Below are 12,404 nucleotides of genomic sequence, written 5' to 3' on the forward strand. Positions count from 1 at the left end.
TCCGAAGAAGTGAGGTTTTTACTCACGAAAGCTTATGCCCAAATAAATCTGTTAGTCTTTAAGGTGCCACCAGACTCCTTGTTGTTTTTGTAGATACAGACTAACACGGCTACCCCCTGATACTTGACACTGAGAACAGCCTAGCTCCATCCTCTTTGTAACCCCTTTTCAGGTAGTTGAAGGCTGCTATCAAATCCCGCCTCACTCTTCTCTTCTGCAGACTAAATAACCCCAGTTCCCTCAGCCTCTCCTTGTAAGTCATGTGCCCCAGCCCCCTAATCATTTTCGTTGCCATCCGCTGGACTCTCTCCAATTTGTCCACATCCATTCTGTAGTCAGGGGACCAAAACAGGATGCAATATTCCAGGTGTGACCTCACCAGTGTCGAATAGAGGGGAATAATCACTTCCCTCGATCTGCTGGCAGTGCTTCTACTAATACAGCCCTTCTTGGCAATGAGGGCACACTGCTGACTCAAAACCAGCTTCTTGTCCACTGTAATCCCCAGGTCCTTTTCTACAGAACTGCTGCTTAGCCAGTCGGTCCCCAGCTTGTAGTAGTGCATGAAATTCTTCCTTCCTAAGTGTAGGACTCTGTACTTGTCCTTGTTGAACCTCATCAGATTTCTTTTGGCCCAATCCTCCAATTTGTCTAGGTCACTCTGGACCCTTTCCCTACCCTCCAGTTTATCTACCTCTTATCTACCTCACCCCCCAATTTAGTGTAATCTGTGAACTTGCTGTGGGTGCAATTAATCCCATCATCCAGATCATTAATAAAGATGTTGAACAAAACTAGACATCGGGTTGTTGATCAGTACCCATTGAGCCCAACAATCTAGCCAGCTTTCTATACACCTTATAGTCCATTCATCCAATCCATACTTTTTTAACTTGCTGAAAGAATACTGTGGGAGACCATATCAAAAGCTTTGCTAAAGTCAAGATAAATCATGTCCACCGCTTTCCCCATATCTGCAGAGCCAGTTATCTCGTCATAGAAGGCAATCAAGATGGTCAGGCATGACTTGCCCTTGGTGAAACCATGTTGACTGTTCCTGATCACCTTCTTCTCCTCTGCGTGCTTCAAAATGGATTCTTTGAGGACCGGCTCCATAATTTTGCCAAGGACTGAAGTGAGGCTGATCGGTCTGTTGTTCCCTGGGTTCTCTTTCTTCTCTTTTTTAAATATGGGCACTATATTTGCCTTTTTCCAATCGTCCAGGACCTCCCCTGATCACCACGAATTTTCAAAGATAATGGCCAATGGCTCTGCAATCACATCAGCCAACTCCCTCAGCACCCTTGGATGCATTAGATCTGGACCCATGGACTTGTGCATGTCCAGCTTTTCTAAATAGTCCTTAACCTGTTCTTTCACCATTGAGGGCTGCTCACCTCCTCCCCATACTGTGTTGCCCAGTGCAGCAGTCTGGGAGTTGACCTTCTCTGTGAAGACCAAGGCAAAAAAGCATTGAGTACTTCAGCTTTTTCTACATCATCTGTCACTAGGTTGCCTCCCCCATTCAGTAAGGGTCCCACACTTTCCCTGATCATCTTCTTGTTCCTAACATACCTGTAGAAACCCTTCTTGTTACTCTTCACATCCCTTGCTAGCTACAACTCCAATTGTGCCTCGGCCTTCCTGATTACACCCCTGCATGCTCGAGCAATATTTTTATACTCTTCCCTGGTCATTTGTCCAAATTTCCACTTCTTGTAAGCTTCCTTTTTGAGTTTAAGCTCACCGAAGATTTCACTATTAAGCCAAGCTGGTCACCTGTCATATTTGCTATTCTTTCTGCACTTCGGAATGGTTTGTTCCTGCGCCCTCAATAAGGCTTCTTTACAATACAGCCAGCTCATCTGAACTCCTTGCCCCCTCATAGTAGCTTCCTAGGGGATCCTGCCCATCAGTTCCCTAAGAGAGTCAAAGTCTGCTTTTCTGAAATCCAGGGTCTGTATTTTGCTACTCTTCTTTCTTCCTTTTGTCAGGATCCTAAACTCAACCATCCACTTCTACTTCCCTTACCAATTCTTCCCTGTTTGTAAGCAGCAGGTCAAGAGGAGTATGGCCCCTAGTCGGTTCTTCCAGCACTTGTACCAGGAACTTGCCCAGGGAGCAAGAAGGAGGGGGAATCAGCCTGACTTAGATTTCAGAGTGTTGAGGAAGTGGAGGCAGGACATAGGGAAAAGGGGTTGCAGGCAGAGTAAGGGATTGGAACAGGACAGGAGCCAGACATAGGGGTGGGAAGTAGTAGGAGACAGGATTGGAGGGGAGGGGCAGTGGCATAGGACCTTGAGAGGGGAAGGGAGGAGAAGGGTTATAGAGAACTGTACATATGCCTCGATGCTCATCCTAAATAGGCCTGGATAGGAGCAGTGTAGGAATAAGGCAGGATTTGGGCCGTGGAGCACATAGGAGGAGAGGGGGACAAACAGGTTTGTGGGAGGGAGGGGGCAGACGGGTCTATTACTATTTGAGGATTTTCCCCTTCAGAACTTGAAATGAAACCCAGAAGTCCTGACTCTCTACATTCCTTACAGCTGGTTACAACCCAGTTTTTCTGTGCCACAGGAAACTCCAAGTTGGCTTGTTTTTTCATTCTGAATTGGAACAAAAGTTCCAAAATTTCATTTAGGAAAAATCAAAGCAACATTTTGTTTTGACTTTATCAAAACATCTAGACTTAATTAATATTATACATTGTAATATAACAGAAAAGTAAAAATGATAAAGTTGAAATAAAACATTTCTACCTTATAAAAATCAGATTTTCAAAGAAGTTTTCATTGAAAATTGATACATTCCCAGGAAGGTTTCACTTTTGTTGAAGCAGCACTTTCTATGGGATTTTTTTCTCTCAGAAAAATTTCAACCAGCTCTAACTTTCCTTTGCTGTTAGCAAATAGGTATGAAACCCATTGGCACAGTATAGGTGTCTTCCCCCTCTACTGTCTGATCCACATACTAAGCCTGCTACCACTTTGTTACCTCAAGAGAAAGAGTTCTGTGCTGTGGATGTAAAGACCCAAACCTTGCTGATGACCCAAGCTGGGGGTTCAATATAGTTCCAAATGATGGAATTTCTGAGTTTTCAGTGGTTTTTTTTTTGTTTGTTTTTTATTTAGGAAATTAATCCAAAAGGATTATTTTAAAGTATGTTAAGGTTCTAAACTCAAGCACTCAAAAGCAAGGACTTACCAAATTTCAGGTTACCTGTGAAAAATTAATTTCCCTCCCCCAACTTGCAATATGATCATTTTTAATTACATGACTGCATGTATGTTTCCACCACTTTTAAGGCCTCTGTGCATTGCCAGAGCTGTGTAAAGGGAATTTAATCTAAATGAGAATCTTGCTTCTTGTTTCGTAGGTGATATTATCCCCCTCATATTATCATGTTAAACAATCCTTCTTAGTGGGATATGGAATTCCCCTTACAATATTCTGTGGTGCATCTACTTATACCTTAGTGCATCAACTAAATTCTTATCTGGGAGTTACTCTGTATAGGGCACAGGTGGAGATGGTGTGTCCTGTTTTGTATGCTTTGTCTCTATTGTGTTAGATTGTGCTTACTCATGAGCTGTCAGCTCCAGTCACTGATAGACATATAACTCTTTTACACTATGGTATATGAGAAAATAATATGTATATAATAAAAGTCAGCTGTGTTCTGGCTTGTTTTTCTTCTGAGACATTTAAAATCACAATGAAGATGTAATTATTTAATACTTAGAGTAAATAGAAGATCTAGGGAAACATTATATTCTGCAAACAACTCATGAAAGACATCTCTGCAATCATCTATTCTTCTGCTCCAAGACTGTTTTACCCAATTAAAATGTAATACCTTACCTCAACAAAATGGGAAAGCATCAGTGCATGATGACTTTTCAAATGTTCTTGCGCAAGGCTTTAAACATAAAGAAAATCGAAGCAAAAATCATTCAAGGTAACTGTTATCAAATGTCTGTGTTGCTGGCCAAAGGTATATCCAATTACACACAATACATTTCCAATAAACATAAAAAGGTATCTCCAATTACGTGCCCTATAAATTGGACCTCTATCATGCTCCTTTTGCATTTCACATTGGAGCTGAGAGGTAAGTTGAACTTCTTTATAAATTACAAAAAATTAAATCTCAATTTAAACTTCCCAACTTAGGTGCTTTTTCAGAGTTTCTTTACATTTCCAGTCTATTTTTGCTGAGGAAATCACCACTGATACAGAAGTGTTTATAAAATGCTATTTATGACAATGAAGAGAGAGAGGCAGAAGAAGAATAAAAAGTCTGAATGGTTGCTTTTCCCTTTTAAAATATAAATAATTAAGACAGTGTACCCAGAGTAATCTTTATTGTTTTTTTCTGACTGTAATGGACATGCCTACCTATTGCTGCATAAATAATACTGGAGTTACACTTGTCACACAAGAAAAAATGAGATAAGTTAATCAATAGCTTTATAAAAAAGTTTTTTGCTCTCTAGACAGATGAGTATATTTTGTAAAGGATTAATTGTTTTATTTTGGTGCAGTGTAACAATCATTCAAACTCCAACCGCTTTATAGCTACACTAATCACGTTAGTATCACAGGGGGAAAAAGACTACGCTGAAAAGATTTCAGTCCCAAACAGAAAATGTTATTTTGAAATAAAGAATTCACACTTCTCAATCATTTTTAATTTTGAAAAAAAGCACTCGGCACTGGGTAGTAAATACTCTTTGTTTTATAGCTGGTCTCCAACAATGTCGCCCCAATTGTTTCACGTAGTCATAGCAATAGCCTTTTTGCTATTCCTTTCCATGAAGGAATTCAGAGAATCCCTGGCAAACCTGGACTGAACGAATTGCCTGCGAAAGAAGGAAAGCCTTGTTTAAAAGCACTCCCAGGACTGCAAGGTAATTGCAGTGGTCACTCACCCCAGATATAAAGATATTCTGCTGTGTTTCATTATTTGTATCTGATAAACCAAATTCTACTTTGTTGCACTTTCTGTCCGATTTTCGAAAGTGACAAACATTTAGAAGCCCAAGTCTCATTGAAAGTTAGTGGTGCTTGGTTACATAGGTGTTTTTCAGAATGTTACTCCGCCCCCCCAAGCTATAAGACCACCAGCTAATGTGATTGTGAAGGAATCATAATGTGTCTACAGGGATGCTGGGGGCAAAGAGGTTGTTCCAAACATATTGCGCTCATTCCGTTTTTAAAGGTCCCTTTTCTGTCATGTAGACAATTTCTGCATATCATACAGAAGAATGAAAATCTGGAATTGTTTTCCATGTGATGTGAATACTACAAGTCCAGCTTGTAATGAACTGCTACTTACAGAGCCAAATCCTATTTGCCTTTATGTCAGTGGGACTTCTTAGGCAAAGTGAAGTTGCTCTGTAATATCATGATTTCACTATAAAAGTACCTAAATGTTAAAGACTCTAGATGCCTTTCCAGCCTGGTCTGTAGTGTTGGAAGTGCGTACCAATCACATGGTACTCACTTTGTTGATCGGTGTTCAACTTTGCATCTAATCCAGGAACTCTTGCAGTAAACACCAATCTCTGTGTGTGTGTGTGTGTGTATATATATATATATATATTATATCCTCTCTAGCTGATCATTCTGGGGAGTTGGATAATATAAGTGGTACTGCCTTTCTTAGAACTTTCCCAGGCTCCCTCACCACATAGCCCTATTGGCCATTGTGTGATCTTCCTTCCAGATTAGAGGACAAGTGAGCAGCTTCCTCCAACCCAAACACCAAGGATGTTGCAGGGACCAGGTTTCTAGGCACTGAAAGTGCATTTGGTCTTTCATTGTAGGGAGTAAATGTTCTGCCTCTGATATGCATCCAACCTTCACCTAAATCATGTCGGGTAATGAAAAGCTATTGAGCTGATGTAATGCAATCTGTTCCCTTGAAGGTCAGCAGCAGTGCTTATTCTGAATTAAATGCATCATTTGGAAAGAAGCTCAGTGAGGAGTCTGGCAAGTTTTCACTCATATATTTCCCTTCAGCAGGTCCCCCAGGGCCACCAAGTTCCATGAGAGGTCCTCCTGGAAAAGATGGGCTTCATGGGCCACCAGGGCCGAGGGTTGAACGAGACGAGAAGGGAGAGCGAAGGCAGCCTGGACAACCAGGTGAAAAAGAACAATCTGTTCACTTAATCTTATGGGGGTGGCAGTGTCTGTCTGTATGTGCCTGTGTCTCTGTCTAAAGCAACCTAGAGAAAAATGGCCATAACTGAGTTTTTTAACTTTCAGTTCTACTCCGAAAAGTGACTATGTGAAATTGTATCTTCATACTCAGCTGATCTTCTCCCTGTGTCTATTCAGTTATGTCTGTTGGCTTTCCTGGCTAGGATAACTTACTGTGGCTTACTCCTGGTATTGCTGCAGAAGTGATGCAACTGAAAATGAGAGAGCTAGGATTGCATTGATGTCACTGGGTGCGTTTCAAAACCTGCAGCCATGAAACTCGGAGCTCAGGTCTACAGACATTTGGACTCAGGCTCTGAAGCCCGGGGCAGGGGCAAGTTTCACAGCCTGAGCTCCAGCCTGAGCCTGAATGTCTACAGAGCTGTTTTTAGCACAGTAACGTAAGCCCCATGAGTCTGAGTCTGTAGACCTGGGTTCTGAGACTTGCTGCTGTAAGAGTTAAAACAACGTGTCGACATACCCATTACGGGCATAACTGGGACTGCAGAACCTTCACACTTAAGGTATATCTACACCAACTGAAGTAGCCACACCGGACCCCTCTGAGGTCCTAGGTATAATGTAGGTGACTAGTCCAAGCTGCTGCCTATGCCACCACAGCCATACTGCTATTTTTAGCATGCTATCTTGAGCAGAGCTAGTGTGTGTTTGCCTGCCTGCGCTGAGACACACCCTCCCACCTGCTGGTAGGCATAACCTTAGAGATGATGTACCAGTAGGAAAGAGTGCAACTTGTCTTTCAGAGACTAGGTTGGGTTTGCAGCACTGGAAGTGAGTACAAAAATGTCTCTCTCTTTGTAAAATAATACATTTATCACAGACATCCCAGAGAGACTATAAACCTGAATCTCCAAAATGCCATTGTTACAGAGTCACTATTCAGAGTACGGTCGTACTTTAGATGTAAGAGATTAATTTAATTAAGCTAATTGGCACTGTACGAACTGATGAGATGATTACATTTCTGCAAGGTTATCCACAAGGTTTGAATCCATGATCAACAGCACCAAAGCTTCTACCTTCCATTATAATTACAATGAGACACAACACCCACTTTACAAGTCTGTTACACTTGATTCTGCTCCACCACAAACACCCCATGTGGTCAGGGCTTTCCAGAGCAGCTATCAAGTCACAAGTAGTATCTCATCACAGCAAAATCTACTTCTCTGACCATATCCTGAGCACAGGCCAGCCTTTATCATTAGCAGCCGTAGAGTAGAAAACTACAGATTATAGCCCAGATTCTCCTGACCAACTAGGTCCCAGGGGGATTGGAGGTGAAGGGGGTGAGTGCTACAAAGATAGCTTTTAATCTACCTTTGCAGCTTCCCAGTGCTGTGGCCAGGAAGCACTGAAACAGCCTGAAGGATGTTGTATCTTACACCGGCTGTCAGTTGTATCTCAAGGAGCCCATACACTATTTTAGCATCAACCAGGCACAGCAGTACACCTGCCAAACCCTCTTTTGCCTGATGCAAAGCGCAGGTGGGTCTTTAAAGACTAACACAAAGATCTCAATTTTAATTCTTCATAAGTGCTTTCCTTCTTAAAGTAGTTTCCACAAGCCTTGTTTATTATCAGGATGGTCAGCATATGAAACGGCCCTTCATTTAACACACTGAGATCAAATTCTTTCACATAGAAAAATCGAACAAATGTAACTCAGTCACAAGTGTTTTAGAAAACTGCTATTAATTTTACACAATGACATCCACATTATCGGTGAAGCCTGGTCCTAACACTTAAACTTAAGGACATAATTTTTTTTTTTTTGGTCCATAGGCCTACCTGCTATTCGTAATCCTGAATTAGAAGAAACCCTCAAAGGATTCAAAAATCAAATTGCCAGACTGGAAAGAGGTAATCTGTCTGCTTTTGCGTTCTGCCCCACCCATAACTTGATTAACAAGTGTGGAAAAAATAAGCCATGAAATACCAGCTCCTTAAAAATAGTCTGAGTCTTGTTCCATTTATTTTTACATTCTTTTTATACAAAGGAACAAGGATTTCTGGGGATGGGCAATGATACATTCTGTGTTGTGTTAAAGAGGTTAACCTGTGGGCTATATAATTAGTTACTAGGGTTCCTCCTACCAGCCCCAGATAACTGTGATATGTTGAAACACTGAGGCAAAAAAGGCAGAGCTGGCTTATTGCATAATCCCTTTCTGTGCAGAAGTGCTTTCAGGAGTATCTCTCTGGGTCACCTGAATTCTGTGAGTGACCCTGATGGCCATCACAGTTAATCTGTGGCTACAAAAGTGCCAACAGTGTCATTTCTAACTAAGGCCTGCAAAGATTTATGCATGTGCTCAACTTTATGCACTGTGGGTAGTTCCAGTGAAGTCAGTCCCATTACTCAGTATATGCAAAGTTAAGCAGGTGCACTAGTCTTTAAAAGATAGGAGCCTAAGGAGCAAAGTGGATTTTTTTTTTAAATTCTTCTCTTCTCTCCTTCATTTTTTCCCCTCCCATCCACATTCCCTTTGACTCCTTTTCATTTATAATTTCTCTCTCCACTTCTCCATCATCTTCATCTATTTCTCCTCCCTTTCCCATCTCTTTCCTATCTCCTATTCCCTTCTAGTCTTGTAACTAACTCTAATGAATTCTCCTCCCCTTCTCTTTCTCCCTTTTCAACTCCCTCCTCCATTCTCCTCTCTTCTTGAGTTTATATTCTCTGTTCTGAAGTAACTAGACAGGAGCAATAGCCTACTCAATTTAGCATGTCATTGATGTTCCATCCAGCAGAGGGCAGTGTTGGTAGGATAGCATGACATAGCCCATGCTCTGGGTTTTTTTAATCTGGGGGCGGGGAGGAGAGAGAGTTGCATGAAGTTTGCAATTTGTGTTCCTTATTTTATTCGGAAGGGTTATTTTATTATAGAAGAATACAGAAAGAGGGAGTCCCAGTATTGTAGTAATCATGAGAGTATAAAATGATTCAAAAAAGTTTAACAAGATCTTTTGCTTTACTTTGTAGTCCTTGCCTTCGATGGGACCATAACGACATTTGGAAAAAAAATGTTTGCTACCAATGGGCAAGAAGTCGATTTTGAGACCACACTGGAAGCATGCAAACAGGCGGGCGGCTCCATTGCATCTCCCAGGAATAAGGGGGAGAATGATGCTGTTTTCAGTATTGTGAGGTTATTTAATAGCTATACCTATCTGGGCATTAAGGGGGGTGAGATTCCAGGTAAATTCAGTTTCCTGGATGGAACAGCTGTAAATTATACAAACTGGCATGCAGGTGAGCCCAGTGACATAGGGAAAGAAAACTGCATGGAGATGTGCACTAACGGTGCCTGGAATGGCACAAGTTGCAACCAGTACCGCCTCACTATCTGTGAATTTTAATCCTTGCTCCTACATTTCCTTCAAAATGTTGGACATCTGTAGGGTCCTTTGAATTCTTTCTTTCATCCACAAACAAGAATCTGTTTTCTCAGCATTGTAGTTAGTGACTTCTGTGATTATTCTGTATGAGAAAATGAAAATCAATAAAGTCATGATGCACTATCTTCCTTCGTGATATTCATTAAGGCAATGCTAACCTGCTAACCAAAAAGGGAGAGCTACCTGTAACCACAGAACTGACTAATTTACAGGATTCCTCTCAACCCCACTGGGCTGCTGGTTTCATTTAGAAGCAGAATTTGCAATGTTTAATTACAGTTATGATATGCCAGCCTAGTCTACCAGCCTGGACCCATTTGGGACACTAAGGGGTAACCTATGAACAAGAAAAATTGTATTGTTATCACAAGTTAGGCACATATCTGGTGATCATCACCAGGATGGATGTAGATGCTGGAAGTGATGCAGTATTTCTACATCATGTAATGTTAAATGTTAGTGAGCATCCAATCCAAAAGTGTCATAAAATCACACAAAGGGCCACAACTCGTAGAAACATAGTTTAATTTTGACCAAAATTGGCAGAAAACTTCTAAATACAGTTAATAATGTAACTATGTACTCAAAATAGTACTGTTTGGAAAGTTTGGGAAATATTTAGCTCCAAATTAACTATTTTATGCATTTTCCCATACTTTGCCTTTGTCTGGAGTGACACAAAAGTATGAGCTTGTTTGTTCCACATAATACATCAAACTTTTTGTCATTATTTGTAGACTAGACTGATTTGAGAACAGTTTTTTCATCTGCTATTTTATGAAGTTATGCAGACAATAAGACCCCTGCCACCTAATTATAGAAAAAAATTATTGGCTCAACCGAAGACACAAGTCTAAAGTACACATGGTACACCTGTAATTATCTCCTTACTATCACTGAATACAATGACAATACATGTAAACTACTTATATAACAGTAATGACTCTTAGTAGAGGGCTGTAGAATATCTTGTATGAATATATCATGTGAATTACAAAGTGTAACTATGTGCCATTATGTAATCCCTACATATAACTATGAGCTACTGAATGTCTGATGTAACATTACTACTCCCTCGCCGAACCTGTGACTGATGAGTACAGTACTCTGTTGCTACGCTCGTCACTGTCACAGTTGAATGCATCAGAATACACCAAATCTTCCCTCTGACATTTGCAACTCCTTGTTGCACAGGTACTCACACAACCACACTGCACAAAGGTGGGGATAGCTTCTGGAACAGGTGACAGCACCAGTATGTTAGGATGTCTGGTGCTACAGGGGACACTTGAAGATACTAACTGTTGCATGAGGCCATACATATGACTGATCATTTGCATGTTTCAGGTACTGTCTGAAGGAGTTCATTGTCAGTGGCAGTTTCTCAGTGGTATGTTCTTGTTAGCAAACAATTTGTAGCTCACATTATCCAAAGGTGCCTGCTTCCCATCACAGTACAATAAAGATACCAGTGAGACCCAGGCTGCTGAGTCTGAAAAAGCTGCCTTGGGTGGGACTGCAGTCACCTACCTTCAAATTCTGCTAGTGATACCAAGCAAGAACTTAACTGATTCAGCTACTGCTTGGTTCTTCATTAACTCTCTGGTTAGGGTCAGGTCTGTCCGGGCCATGAATTCAAAGTAATGGTCCTAATTTATAAAGCCATCAACAGACAGAGACATAGCTGCCTGCTAGACTGTTGTATCAGTGTTGCTGTGTGACTGCGTCTGAATGTTTCTGCTCTTTACCCTCAAACCAATGGGAGTAAGCTTATAACTAACAACATGTGGTTACTTTACTGAGACACCACACCACCATGCTTGTTCTTGGGACGGGAAGAAATCACTTTTCTTTTGCTCAATGCTAGAGGGGGAAATAAGCAGGATTCACATAGAATTTATCTCACTAGCTTTCCCCTAATCTGACCAACACCCAGTTCCAAAAGGCAATAATCCAAGTATTGTTTCTACCAAGTGGGGCTGCTGTGAGTAAGGCATGGGCTGCCAATGGGTGCAAAGAGCCACACGCAGGCTGCAGTCACATAGCTGTTTAAACTTTCCAAGTGCTCTAAAGTTCATAGACAGTCAGATTGGCTTGGAAATTTGTATGCTAGTAGAAGGCCTTGAGTACCATTTGGGGTCATGGTCAAGGGGTGCCAGAGATACAATTCCCTTCCCCTTCTGATAAATGAGTTGCAGTTAATTTTAAAGTGCTCACAAATGCAGAACTACATTGGCTTGAGCAATGGTATGCTAGACGAAGAGGCAGAATAGCATTGGGCGGGTACAATTTTGAAAGTCATTTGGTGAAGAACTCCTCCCCTTTCCCTTTATTTAAACAATGGGGCAAACTACACAGGGAACTCCAGTAGTGTTTTAGTCAGCGGTACAGTGAGTCCTGACGCAGCAGGCATGCAGTGCTGAGCTGAGACTATGCATGCTCAGTATGTACCGTAGGCACACAAAGTCAGAGCCACAAAGGTACCTAAATTCCAGTTTTAGGCACCACTAAGAGCCACAAAACGCCCTGTTCAACTGCTTCCCAACCATATAAATTCATTTGGCACCTAAGTTTTTGCTCCAAACTTTGCCTAGGCACCTACGTTTCTGCAGCTGAGGACATGTATTGCTACTTCACTGTAGGAACCAGACACCTATCTCACGTCTATGCCCCAAGCCCAGGGCAAACTGGCATTGTGCTGCCTTTCTTCCCTGTGGGACTTGAGCTGGTTGGTAGACTCAGCAGCCACCTAACACCACACAAGGTGGTCAAGAAGG

General features: G+C 41.5%; 1 pseudogene; it reads left to right on the top strand.

The window, feature by feature from the left end:
• The first annotated feature begins 4,757 nt into the window (after positions 1 to 4,757).
• On the top strand, positions 4,758 to 9,588 carry LOC117880616 (annotated as a pseudogene).
• The last annotated feature ends 2,816 nt before the right edge of the window (positions 9,589 to 12,404 follow it).

Source organism: Trachemys scripta, chromosome 7 (assembly GCF_013100865.1).
Source record: "Trachemys scripta elegans isolate TJP31775 chromosome 7, CAS_Tse_1.0, whole genome shotgun sequence".
Lineage (NCBI taxonomy): Eukaryota > Metazoa > Chordata > Testudines > Emydidae > Trachemys > Trachemys scripta.